The following is an 11,589-nucleotide window of genomic DNA, read 5'->3' on the forward strand; positions in this document are numbered from 1 at the left end:
GACATGCCAGTAGCCATGATATCGCCAAGTAAGTATCCACTACCAAATAAATATAAATAGTTTTCGGGTTTAAAAAAGCTACTGATGAACGAATAGAGTCCACAGTATTATCATCTTCCAAGTTCTATACTACACGCTCTACCCACAAAAATTAAATCGGACCATTCCTAACTCGACTGACCGAAAAAAAAAAATAGATCACATACAAGTATAACGTACAAATAAAAGAATATCCTCCATAGGCTGTGGAAGGATTCAAAAATGGCGCCAAACAAAGTGATGCTATTTGTCTGCTGGGATTGGGAAAGAATCGCAATATGATCTGGTGTCCGCTAACAAAGCGGCTGATTTGATCAACAAGTGACCGGACTACAACATGCCATCGAAAGAGGGACCTGGTAAGTTATTATAACAATGCAGGACTACATACACCTTTAGTTATCTGGAAGAATGGGAAATTTGAATTTATCTGCCGTACAACTTGGATCTTTCATCATCACACACTATCAGTCGCTACAAACCTTATTTTAACTTAGTTTTAATAGGACGATGCAAAAATCACTTGCCACAATTTTTCGTCGAAAAACCACACAAATTTTACAGTGACGAGTTTACTTACTGATAGTTTAGTTTTTATTTGTTTTCAAATACAAAAAAATATGCGCTTTGACGTTGGTACGTTCAGTGTCTTTTCGACAACCCTATATATACATATATTCCGCGTCTTCACAATTGTTAGCACCCTATTATTTCGTTTTGTCTATATAATCGATGTCTGCTTTTTCCAAATTTACAGTAAGACGTGTGGGTTGACATTTGTATGAGCACGCATGCTGATTCATCTATCATCGAACTACACTGAGCATCATACTCTGAGTTCTCTAGTCTGTAGAGGCCATTTTAATGTCTATCCCTTGTGGTCTCGATGGATCGTTGCCTATCCGTCGATTTATTTTACTAGTTTGAACACAAGACGATATATGTATATTCGATATTCGACTTCCAAGTGAAAGTCAGACAGTATGATATCAATATAAGCAGCACAATTAAAGAGAGTCTAAAAATAATTGTTATACGGTGTTTCTTATTCATTATGCATCACAGTCTCATGACAGTATTGGGTTCGATATTATGGGTCGCGATTGTTAAATTGTTGTGGCGACAACCTATTAAGGACCATCTGCTTGTTGAGTCTTCCCTTGAGCTAATTGCAATGTTGATCCAGGTGGCACATGACAGCCGGATGTCAAACTAACCAAATGGAATAAGGTGATTTTGGCTGATTGAGGATGCCTAATATCATAAGACACTATACAATAAAAAATATATGTTTGCCTTACAGTTTTTTTGCGTCTCTTTGTAGATCGGTGGGCAAAAAGGCACTAGGTATGAAAACAGTTCGACTGCATGAAGTAGGAGTAAACGCCTGAGCGGCTCAGAACAGTGCGGTCGAATAGAAGTTTCGCCGCCCATCTCATAGTACAGTTAGCTAGGAGGTTAGCTATGATATTTTGGTATACTTAGTAGCAGCAACAAGTTTTACAGAATGTGAAAACCTTACGTACATCTCGTTCTGTAAACACAAACGATTTCTGCACCCCCAACTCTATATTATTTGAGATGGCTCACCATATCGATAACTGTGGCCACCGCAGCTTCCATTACTGCCGCCGTTGAGCCCCCACCTTTGCCGATGTATTGTAGCTTGTCTACTCGAAAATAAGCACCAGCCTTGCGTTTGATTCTATGCTGTCGACGTTGCCGCAAACAACGCTGGTGGCGCTCAAGGCTTGTCCGCCACTGTCCAGTGCATAATCGGTACAAATGAAGCCTTGATGCCCCAGTACATCCACTAGGACAGAACGAAAACACACATGGATGCAGCGGCACACGGGTTACGCACGTTACGCACTTGGCCACTGGACTGCAGTCTGCTTTGCTGTTGTTTACTAAGCTGCTGTTGTAAAGGTTCTTCTTTGCAAGATTCTGGTTAACTCGCAATAGCAGTCGAGGTCACGAAGAAAAAGAAAAAAAGTTATGATGTTTTATGGGGTCTTCATGCATCCGCACGCGCTAGTAACCATGTCACGGCAGTGATTAACGAGAATGCTTCCGAGTACTTGGGCCTATTCAACTGGTATCGTTTGTCAACTGTTAGGTTTATGCAAGATTGGACTCCTGTGAAAATGATTAGAATTCGAACTAATAGAAAGACTGAAGAATGATTGTTTGGGTAAAAGGAGAACTTAGCAAGTGATAATTAAAAAACTATCTATGAGTAGAAATTTAAGTCCGGAGCGACCACTGGCTCATACATAGAAGCATTAATAGATGTACATGTGCGGCGTCCAAAGCTATCCTTTCTGTCTTTGCAAGTCTGTAGGGGATCATGGGCATATAGGAATTTCGGAAAAATTCAAAGGAATTTGTTACTTTCATTGATTTATCGAGCAGCCATGAACTCAGGAGAGAATAAGGCGACTGCTGACTAGTTCTATACCCTGGCCCTACTAGGTACTTAAGACAGAAGCCCAAGCTCACTTACTTATTGTAGGTCCATCATAATTCCACAAAGCTTCCGCTAACTCCACACGGGCACACGATATAAACGAGAGAGAAGGTACCGATATGACCGTTTTCTTCAAATTAACATTGCAAAATCGTGCTCTGTTTCGAACACGAATTGAACACAAACGTTTGAACCGATGAAAAGCATTAGGCATTAAGTCAGCCATCCGTCTATGAAGATTTGGCGTACATAGGTCGAACGCACCCTCGATCAGTAAGTTCTGTGAATGTGGACATTTCTCTAAGAAAACTCGAGCTATGAAAAAAATGTGGTCTCATAAATATTTAAATAAACAAAGACTCAAATAAACTATTTAAGAATAATCAATTCAAAAATAACGGCACTTTTGACACTAATAGTTTTGCAAATATTCTCCTGATGCTTGAGACGAGCCAAAATATTTTTGACATCAAAATAAGTGGGCTATTGATGTTATCTATTACTGTGCTTAAGCAGCGTACCACTTGCTAGCACTAATGATTTTGACTCGATTACTGAACTTCGCAGTTGAAATTATTATATAAAAATTTAGAGATCCGCAAAGCGCTCCCTGGTGCCTCAATCTGACTGCATCGAATCGTTCGGACAAAAAAAACTTTCTAACTAAGTTCTTGCTACTGAGCTGACTTTCTATTTGTGTACAGATGCACGTGTACATACTTATGAACGTGTACGCGGAAACAAAGCCAACATACATGCGTTGTTCAAAGCCAAACCAGAGTTGGCCCTACCACCTGCTTACAAGATATGTCCAGTACGATGCTTGCCGTCATGGTTTCTTTTTCTTGATCCTTCAGCCAGACAATTGTTTCTGAAAATCGCACTACTGCCCTTCCTGTTGCTGCCTGTGTTTGTAGCTTAGCTGGCGCTGATTCCTATAGACGTTCGAAAAATCTCTTTAGGACATTTTAATAAATCGCCAGAGTTCAGGATGGGACCGCTTCAATTTTCGGAGGTGTTGCTATTGCAGACGCTGCTAGCCGCCGCTAGTTTAACAGAACATTTCTTGTTCGTCTAGTCGTTCGTGTCTTGAGGTTTGGCTTGACAGCGGACTCCTAATGTAGCTTTGCTTTTTCTCATCGTCAATCAGACCCAGAGCAGAGCTTTCTAGATGTCCTCGGAGAAGTCTGCTCATTTTTCACCAGAAAGCGAATATTATAGTTCCTTTCCTTCGTTCTTTGCCATAGCATGCCATACTCTCTGTCAACGTCCTCTTTTTTTTAGGTGTGCAGCGTTGTACTGTTTTTATTTTCGGTAATAACTTTGATAGTCTTGGATAACTAATAATATATAGATATAGGTATTTAGGGCAGATTACGCTTAAATGTAATACATCTTGATATATTCTAGTAGAAAATTATTCACTTCGCAGTCGTCGTATTTTAAAAGCCAACGATTTAAGGATTAAAGCAAGAGGTAAAGTATAATGAGTTTTCTATGCGAGCTGCTCTAAGATTATTCCTGTCACTACCATACACGAGCTTGGCAACGCTGTTGCCTTGAAGGGTGCAAAATTATAGACAAAAATATAATTAACGTTCGATGTTTCTGTCACAGAGTGACATCTTTATATAAGCGTAATCTCAGTCAATACAAATTGTTACGTTAAATATTCTTTTAAGGATATCGATAACCCTTAGCCACTTGATTTGATCGTCCTAGATTCACATTAAAACAGTACTGAAATAATAGGACATGATTCCGATTACACCACACCGCTGCATTTCTATGATATCCCTGTTTCTAGACCGCTGGAGGTCAGTCCCATATCATCAGCTTGGCTACATTCGATAAGCTGCATAAATTTGCAATTGAACGATTTTTCCGATGATTCAGCACGGATTAGAGAAAACATGTTCATCAATAAATTGCTACGCCTATGATCACATGGTGAGTATTTACTATAAATAGGCCATATAATCTCGTAGTGCTCCTCATAGGTAAGTCCTTCTCGTAAGTTCGAATCAGCTTACTTACAGACCCGATTTTACTCACCTCTACACGCGGTAATCCTACACGCGGAACTAAACTTTCTAAATGTCAGACCAATTTTCCCCTTCTGACAAAGTCATCACTTGTCGCAAACGTTCGAAAGATAAAAAAAAAACATCTAAAAAAAAACGAGCTAGATTAGTCGTTTAATCTTTATGGCATCTGTTTCGCCGTCGCGCTACGGAGCACCTCGAAAACCTTTTGTGAATAATTTATTGTAGTTTTTATTCTTTTTCATTATAGGAAAGGGAAGCTTTTTACCACCATCCTCTGTCTTCCTGGTAGGCAGTGAGAAGTGATTCAAAGCAAATTATTATTAGGGAAATAAGCGCTGGTTATTAGAGTATGGTGAGGCCGATATTTGATGCTGGTGAGCGGCTTCTATGTGCAACGTGTGGACAAAACAGGGTGGCTTTATTCATACTGCTTCAGTTTATAAAGAATAGCAAGCGGGGTGAGAATGAGCTCTCATAAAAGCTGGATTTGTGTTGTTGTGTTAGTACAACAATGGCTGTTGTTTAGCACTCAGCCATGATATTTGTCTAGTCGTAACACCCTTCTATGATAGACATTTTTAGGACGGGTAACCGAAAAGCAGTTTCAAATGGCACGGATATTGGTGCACCGTGACGTTTTGGTGCGCCACCTCAAAGACAGAAAATCATAATAAATCTGATCTTATAGATACGAAACATCTGTATGTCATTTGGCTTAGTCTATCTGAAAGTATTCACAGTTCAGTAAACTCGAACAATTTTCTAAACATTTATAACAAACTGTACATAGCATCATGTACAAATAGCACAAAAGACAGAAACGAGCCTTCCTCTATATGCCGTATAATAGAGACCATATGCAAATTTGGGTTCCCGTTATGAACACGTGATAATTTGCGTCATATACCTCTGCGTGTTATTTTCAGCTAAAAAACGCTAGAAAATATTTAGAACGACGGAGCGAGCCGATAAATAGCTTCCCGTTTCAAGCCTGTCTTCGTATTAATAACCAACTGTTTAACAGCGGTTGATTAAAATTGAATTTATAGAAGAAACGCCACTCGTTTTATCTGTCCCGCGAACCTTCCAGCCAATCAGTAGTCCTGACTATCTCTACAGAGCGACACATGTTTCTTTTTTTAATGCGTCCGAAGTATCAGTATGTGTAAGTGAGACACTTAAACCTAGCAGTTGCAGATGTGAGAAGGGTAGAGAACCGATTGTATTCCGGTGTTTTATGGTCAGCGGACTTCCGAACGGAATGGGATCGAAAACGCATTCGCAATGAAGCACGGTCGTAAGGAAAATAATAGCAAGGCCTCATTACATTATTCTGTAGGCAACCGAATAGAAATGGCAGAAACGTGTGCCATTTCAATGCATCCTTATATATGGAACCTTGCATAAATAAAAGGTCTGTGATTCTTACAAAAAAGCCTATCGTATTTGCTCCGAACGAATGAAAATCAAACAGAAAGTATTACTTAGAACAATATGCGATAAATTCAAAACAGCCCTGCGTACGAAAACTGAATGAAGTCATTTAATGTACGAAAATTTTCACGATAAACTGATGTCCCAAACATAAACTAGTGAGCTTGAATGATCACCTATCAAACGTCACTTGGAATCAGCTATTACCAAAGGTCGATAGGCCTCGAGTACTACACGGGCCTAAAATTCTGTTGCCAACAGCTACGAAACCTTTAAATAATTAACGAAAAGCCTATACACAAACGTAAAAATCTACAGTAAAGAAAATGCTTGCGGCAACTGAAACAACAGATAAAAATATATGAAAATGAATATCTGATAAGCTTGACTCGACATTCACCTGCATTTTCAGTAAAGAGAAGCATGTTGGAAACGGGCATTTTTAATATCATAAAATAAAACATGCGCTCGTATGTAATCATTAAAGCCGACACACAGATACTTCACACAGATAACTTCACAGATACTTTTTAATATTACGCGCTGGTAATCATTTAAAATCCCGTCGTTTTTGATTCTTCTCCGATTATGTAATTCGTATCGTACATGCAAAAGCCAGTTCGAAAAAACTGCTGATTCGTTCTTTACCAGGGACGTTCTAGTTGTGGCCAAGTTTACCCTATGCGGTCCCATTCCCGAATAATCGAATCATTGGGAACGACCAAACGGACACAAAACAGGTTTGCTGAATTACTCGTTCAAGTGTGAAGGAAATGTATATTAAGACTGCGATGGACGGAGTGTCATATTTTTTTTTGCAGTAAGATGGCGCACTAGCTCGATACCGCGATTTGGTACAAAACTGGTTTTCCGAAAACGTAACCCTCTCCCTAAACAAGGATTTCTGGACGACTCACACGTTGAACAGTTTTGAGAAACACGTCTCCTTAATTTCGATAAAATTTAAAGAAGATTATGAAGCCAGTGATGGTCATCTAGAATTAAGTCTAGAATCCAGAATTTGTCGGAAACGCCTTCGAACTAATGTCGATTTGTCAAGATTTAGCTTCTACATTCAATATAATCACTGACTAAACAGGGATTCGCGACTGCACTTTGACGTATACGCAATTCTAAAAACTGGACCAATAAAAGTAAACCTTTTACAAACGGGTGGTCGAACGTTCTGGCGACTCAAAAGGCTTATGGCACCTGTATTTACGATGAACCATTTTTTGTTACTTACTTAGAACGGGCAATGGTTCTGAAGAATATACTTCATTCATGGCAAAAAAGATGCATCTCTGCCAGAACAGTTTTGCAGCTTGAAGCTCACTTTTTTGTCTAACATCAGTTAAGTCAACTTCCCGTGAACTTTAGCTATTCTTAAATTTCGCAGAAACCATCTTCAGAAAGATAGCTTGAGTTACAACCAAAACGTACGTATTCCAAAGGCGATTTGACGTCTATTGACTGTAAGGTCGGACATATAAAGCAGCGATATGGGCTGTTAACCGCTAATTGTGAAAGCGTGGCAGTATAGGTAAGGCAATCTATGAATGAGAAAGTAGAGGTCAATTTTGTCCTCAGTCGATTAAACGAGCCAATAATTCATAAGACGCGTAGTTCTTTTTTATTCTGCCAATAGTTACATCATTTTAGTTTGAATCATACATATTATATTTGTGACCATGTGACACGTCCAAACGCTATGTCCTATATTCTTATGTGCCACTAGAAGATAGATATTGCCTAAGCTATTAGTTTGAATTAGTTCTATGAACCTGACTGGTTTGTCGGCTGAGTTAAAAATCGCTGGAAGGTTCGATCAGGTGTGGTCGTCCGATTACCCTATGGCGCATAGGTAGAATCAGCATGGAGTGTATGTGGATTACCTCAGAAATTTCTACAGTCTGGACAGCGCCGTTATATCATCGAGTCATCTTCGTTACTTCGTACAGTCGTTTTTTCTGAAACCGAAAGCACTAATCGATTCCTTTATTTTAATCAGAATGAATGTTTTTTTTTGCCAGAACGCTCCACAAATTAGGCAGGAATACATCCACCTTAATATTGAGGGTAAGTGAATGAGTTTAATCCTTTATGGGGTGCAACTTCCAGTACAGCCACAAAGTTTCCGCTAAATCAAGTCACCTAAAAAGAGCAAGGCATAGAGATTAGCTTGATCTCGGTCTGCACCTTGCGTCGACTCAAGGGCGATTACCCTTCGAAGAGATACCTTCCACTTATTGTCAGAGATTAACGACGTTAATGTCTTTTATTCCTTGAATTCGGCTCGCTCTTGCCGTGTCGTTTCATATTTTGCCCGCTGTCGTCTGCCGGCAACGCCTCTCGCTTTCGAGTCGGCGATAATGAAGCGGGAACAGCATTTAGCTCCGAATCATCTTGCTCCTCCCAGTTGGCGACTACGTTGGCGCATTGGATAGCCACATGTCTAGTGCAAGTTCCTCGTTATGGTGCACAACGACCCCATGTCAGTCAGTTCGCGCAGTTATCTGATCGGATCCAAAATCCTTAATGGTGGCATAAGGCAAAAGTTGAGATTATGTCTAAAAACGAAGGACGATTATGAGGACAAGACTGTGTCGGTTCGACGAGCAACGAGCTTCTCATAACAGCAGACGCAGTTACGACATATGGGCGTACAGAGGTACTTGCTCTTGCAAAAGGCGTGGCTATTGAGGAACCAAGCGGAATAAGGGTGAAAAGATCTACTGGCATGTTGGGCACCAGATGAGAATTGAGTCCACACACGGGGAAGAAATGAAGCCGGCCAACCGGCGTGAGAGAAAACTTTAGACGGTATAGACCGTACGACAGATCATTACATATAGATGAAGAAAAAAATACGTGACAATGAATGGACCTAGCTAGTCATCCATGCATCCTGGCTGCTTTAATGGGATCTTTGATACTGGGTGGGGTTATGTGCCATACGCTGTTCTAATCATTAGAAAACCTCTGCTATAGAGACTATGGTAAGTGTGAACAGCATATTTGACGACAACGAGATGTAAAATAGGGACGTTAAATAGAAGTATATCCCGAATTTAATTAAATATTGACCCTGTAGCGGCATCGATTTCACGTTGAAATAAAGTATCGGTGATATCATTTTCAATAGGGATCCACTTGAGTTGATTCCTATAAAGTTGCGAAAGTCATAGCAGTAATTCGCTCAATTATGGGTAGCCAAATACATACTACTTCAAGGCACATTCGACACGCCTCGATAAAAACCTTTCGAAGAAGAATCAAGCCTATGCTTTGCCTTGCTCTCCATAGATTACCAGAGTTTCAAATATGAATATCTAAACATCTCTTAATACAGATAGTGTATAACGTAGAGTAAGGCTTTTTGTTTAGTTTGCATCAAGAATTTTCAATACAATGTAGGGAAGTCATTGAATAGAGGCTTAAATTCTGTCCGTGCATTATTACTAATCTTGGGCTACAATAGCCTATGTGGTATGATGGTACCAGTTCGTACGTTAACTGATATATATATCTGTTACTCCTGTTGGTACTGATGAAAGAAAACGCGGCTTTTTATACGGTGACAGTATAAAAATATGTTATTCATTATCATAATTGCCATTATCATTTCCATTATCACCATTTAAAAGTCTTGTTCGACCCACATACACATGCAAGCACGCTCAGTGTATTGTTATATTCATGATCGCGAGCTACGTACAATCATCAGACCAGTGTCTTTTAATTCCTTCATTAATATCAAATCACGACAGGATGGAAACAGCAGGCTGCATTTTCCCATCTTGCATTTTTCCCTTTAAACAGACAAAAAAGCTCAGGCTACAAACTTTATTCGATCCAATCTGAGTATTATCGTTATTAATTGTTGCTTCTGCCGCATGTTCTCCCTCTTATTGCAAAAATTGGATAAATGTATGACGAGTCAATTCATCAGTCAGCTAAAACAATGCATACAGGTGAGCTGTGTTGAATTTCTGCTGTCTGTTGTCACTAGAATTGTACCATTTATATTTTCATTAAATATAAAAAATGCTCTCTCGTAGTCGTTACTATATCATTCTGTCAGGACAGTATTTGCTGTTGCTACTATTTGTCGTAATCTCCAACACGTATTTACACATACAATAGTTAGTTACATAGATTCGCGCATACTGAAACAAACCTCAAACATCCACACAAAAATGTACACATCCGACACGAGTCTGGCTCCCGCTTTGTTGGCTACGCGTCCCCACCTGATATTTTCAGCTTTATATATCTCTCCCGCTGCTATCATGATCACAGATCTGTAGGAAAGCTAGGCGGACAGAGCCTAGACCCCCTGGACAGTATCGGGACTCGTCAGCAGTCCTCGGGCCTTCGGATATAACACTGTCAGCATTGAAAAATGTCGTGTTCATCTAACCCAACCCAATTATTCGTCGATCCTTTCCTCTGCGGCATCGAGCTAAAATTGCCGGGTCCAAATTGTTACAGTAATCAACGACTACCAACGGAAATAGCTATAACCGAACTTACGTTTGTGTACATTTGTTAAGTCGTCCATTTTTGTTAGTTATCCGAAATATTTATGTTCATTGTGTAGTTTGTGTAGCGTTAATATGTGTTACACATCATGGGTTTATTCGTCATCATCTGCTAAGTCGTTACATTAAATGTTCATTTTCTACCCAGACATCTGTCTCGGCGGTGAAGAAGGACACTAGTTGTGCAATCAGGCCCAATTGGATAAAAGTACCAGTAGATGAAAATAAACAATCCACCAGTTGATTTCGTATCCTAGTTAACGGACAATAACACATGAAATAGTAAAAGGTAATGTCGAAAACAGAAGCGACAAAAAACAATAGATCTCGATCTAGGTTTACTATAGGACTATTGGCAAATTATATTGATCATGAATTTAGAAATCGGATTCATGGAAAAACAGAAGCAGATTTGGATACAAGATGAACTGCTAATAGTATCTAGAGTTAGAAAGATAGTAAAAAAATGAAAAATATATTTTTTTCAAAGGAGTAACACAAGAGACAATAGGAACTTATAGAATAGATATAGCTTATGCATTATTGATATATTTAACACAGCCGTCGTGATCCCTATATGTATTCGACTCATAATGATTTTCATTAATCATCCCAAGGTACTTGGGCGTCTGGTACCCTATCGCAATTGAGCTGACTGTCTGACGTGGTGTCACGTAAAATCTGGCTGAAGCTGTCTGCAACATAGTTTGGAGTCTTCTTGTCTTCACTTTTCACTTACTGCCACTCGCCCGCTATATCTCCCCCGGTAGTTCATCGTCACCCTTCAGCATACGTCCAACAGACACCGATCTCGTTTATGATCGTCACTGATTAGCTAAATGACAACCTTAAATTTTTTAATTCGATTCGCTTTCTAATACGATTTTCGTTAGCGAATGTCCGTGTACTTTTGCCGAAAACTACTCTTACTTAACTTCAACAAGTACCTCACCACTTATCATCGGTTATGTCATCTGGCACAAATATTTCCTCTATGCACCTCTGATTTTCTATCGTTTATTAATACTTTTTTCTGTAAGAAATTATATAACGC

General features: G+C 39.4%; 1 long non-coding RNA gene across 1 annotated transcript; it reads left to right on the top strand.

Moving 5' to 3' along the window:
- Positions 1 to 248: 248 nt before the first annotated feature.
- Positions 249 to 1,341, top strand: LOC111244534 (uncharacterized). The gene is made up of 2 exons (XR_015320248.1): positions 249 to 398; positions 797 to 1,341. It is a non-coding gene; the product is annotated as an uncharacterized LOC111244534 (long non-coding RNA).
- The last annotated feature ends 10,248 nt before the right edge of the window (positions 1,342 to 11,589 follow it).

The sequence above is a fragment of the Varroa destructor genome, unplaced genomic scaffold (assembly GCF_002443255.2).
Source record: "Varroa destructor unplaced genomic scaffold, Vdes_3.0 BEIS01000002.1, whole genome shotgun sequence".
Classification (NCBI taxonomy): Eukaryota; Metazoa; Arthropoda; class Arachnida; order Mesostigmata; family Varroidae; genus Varroa; species Varroa destructor.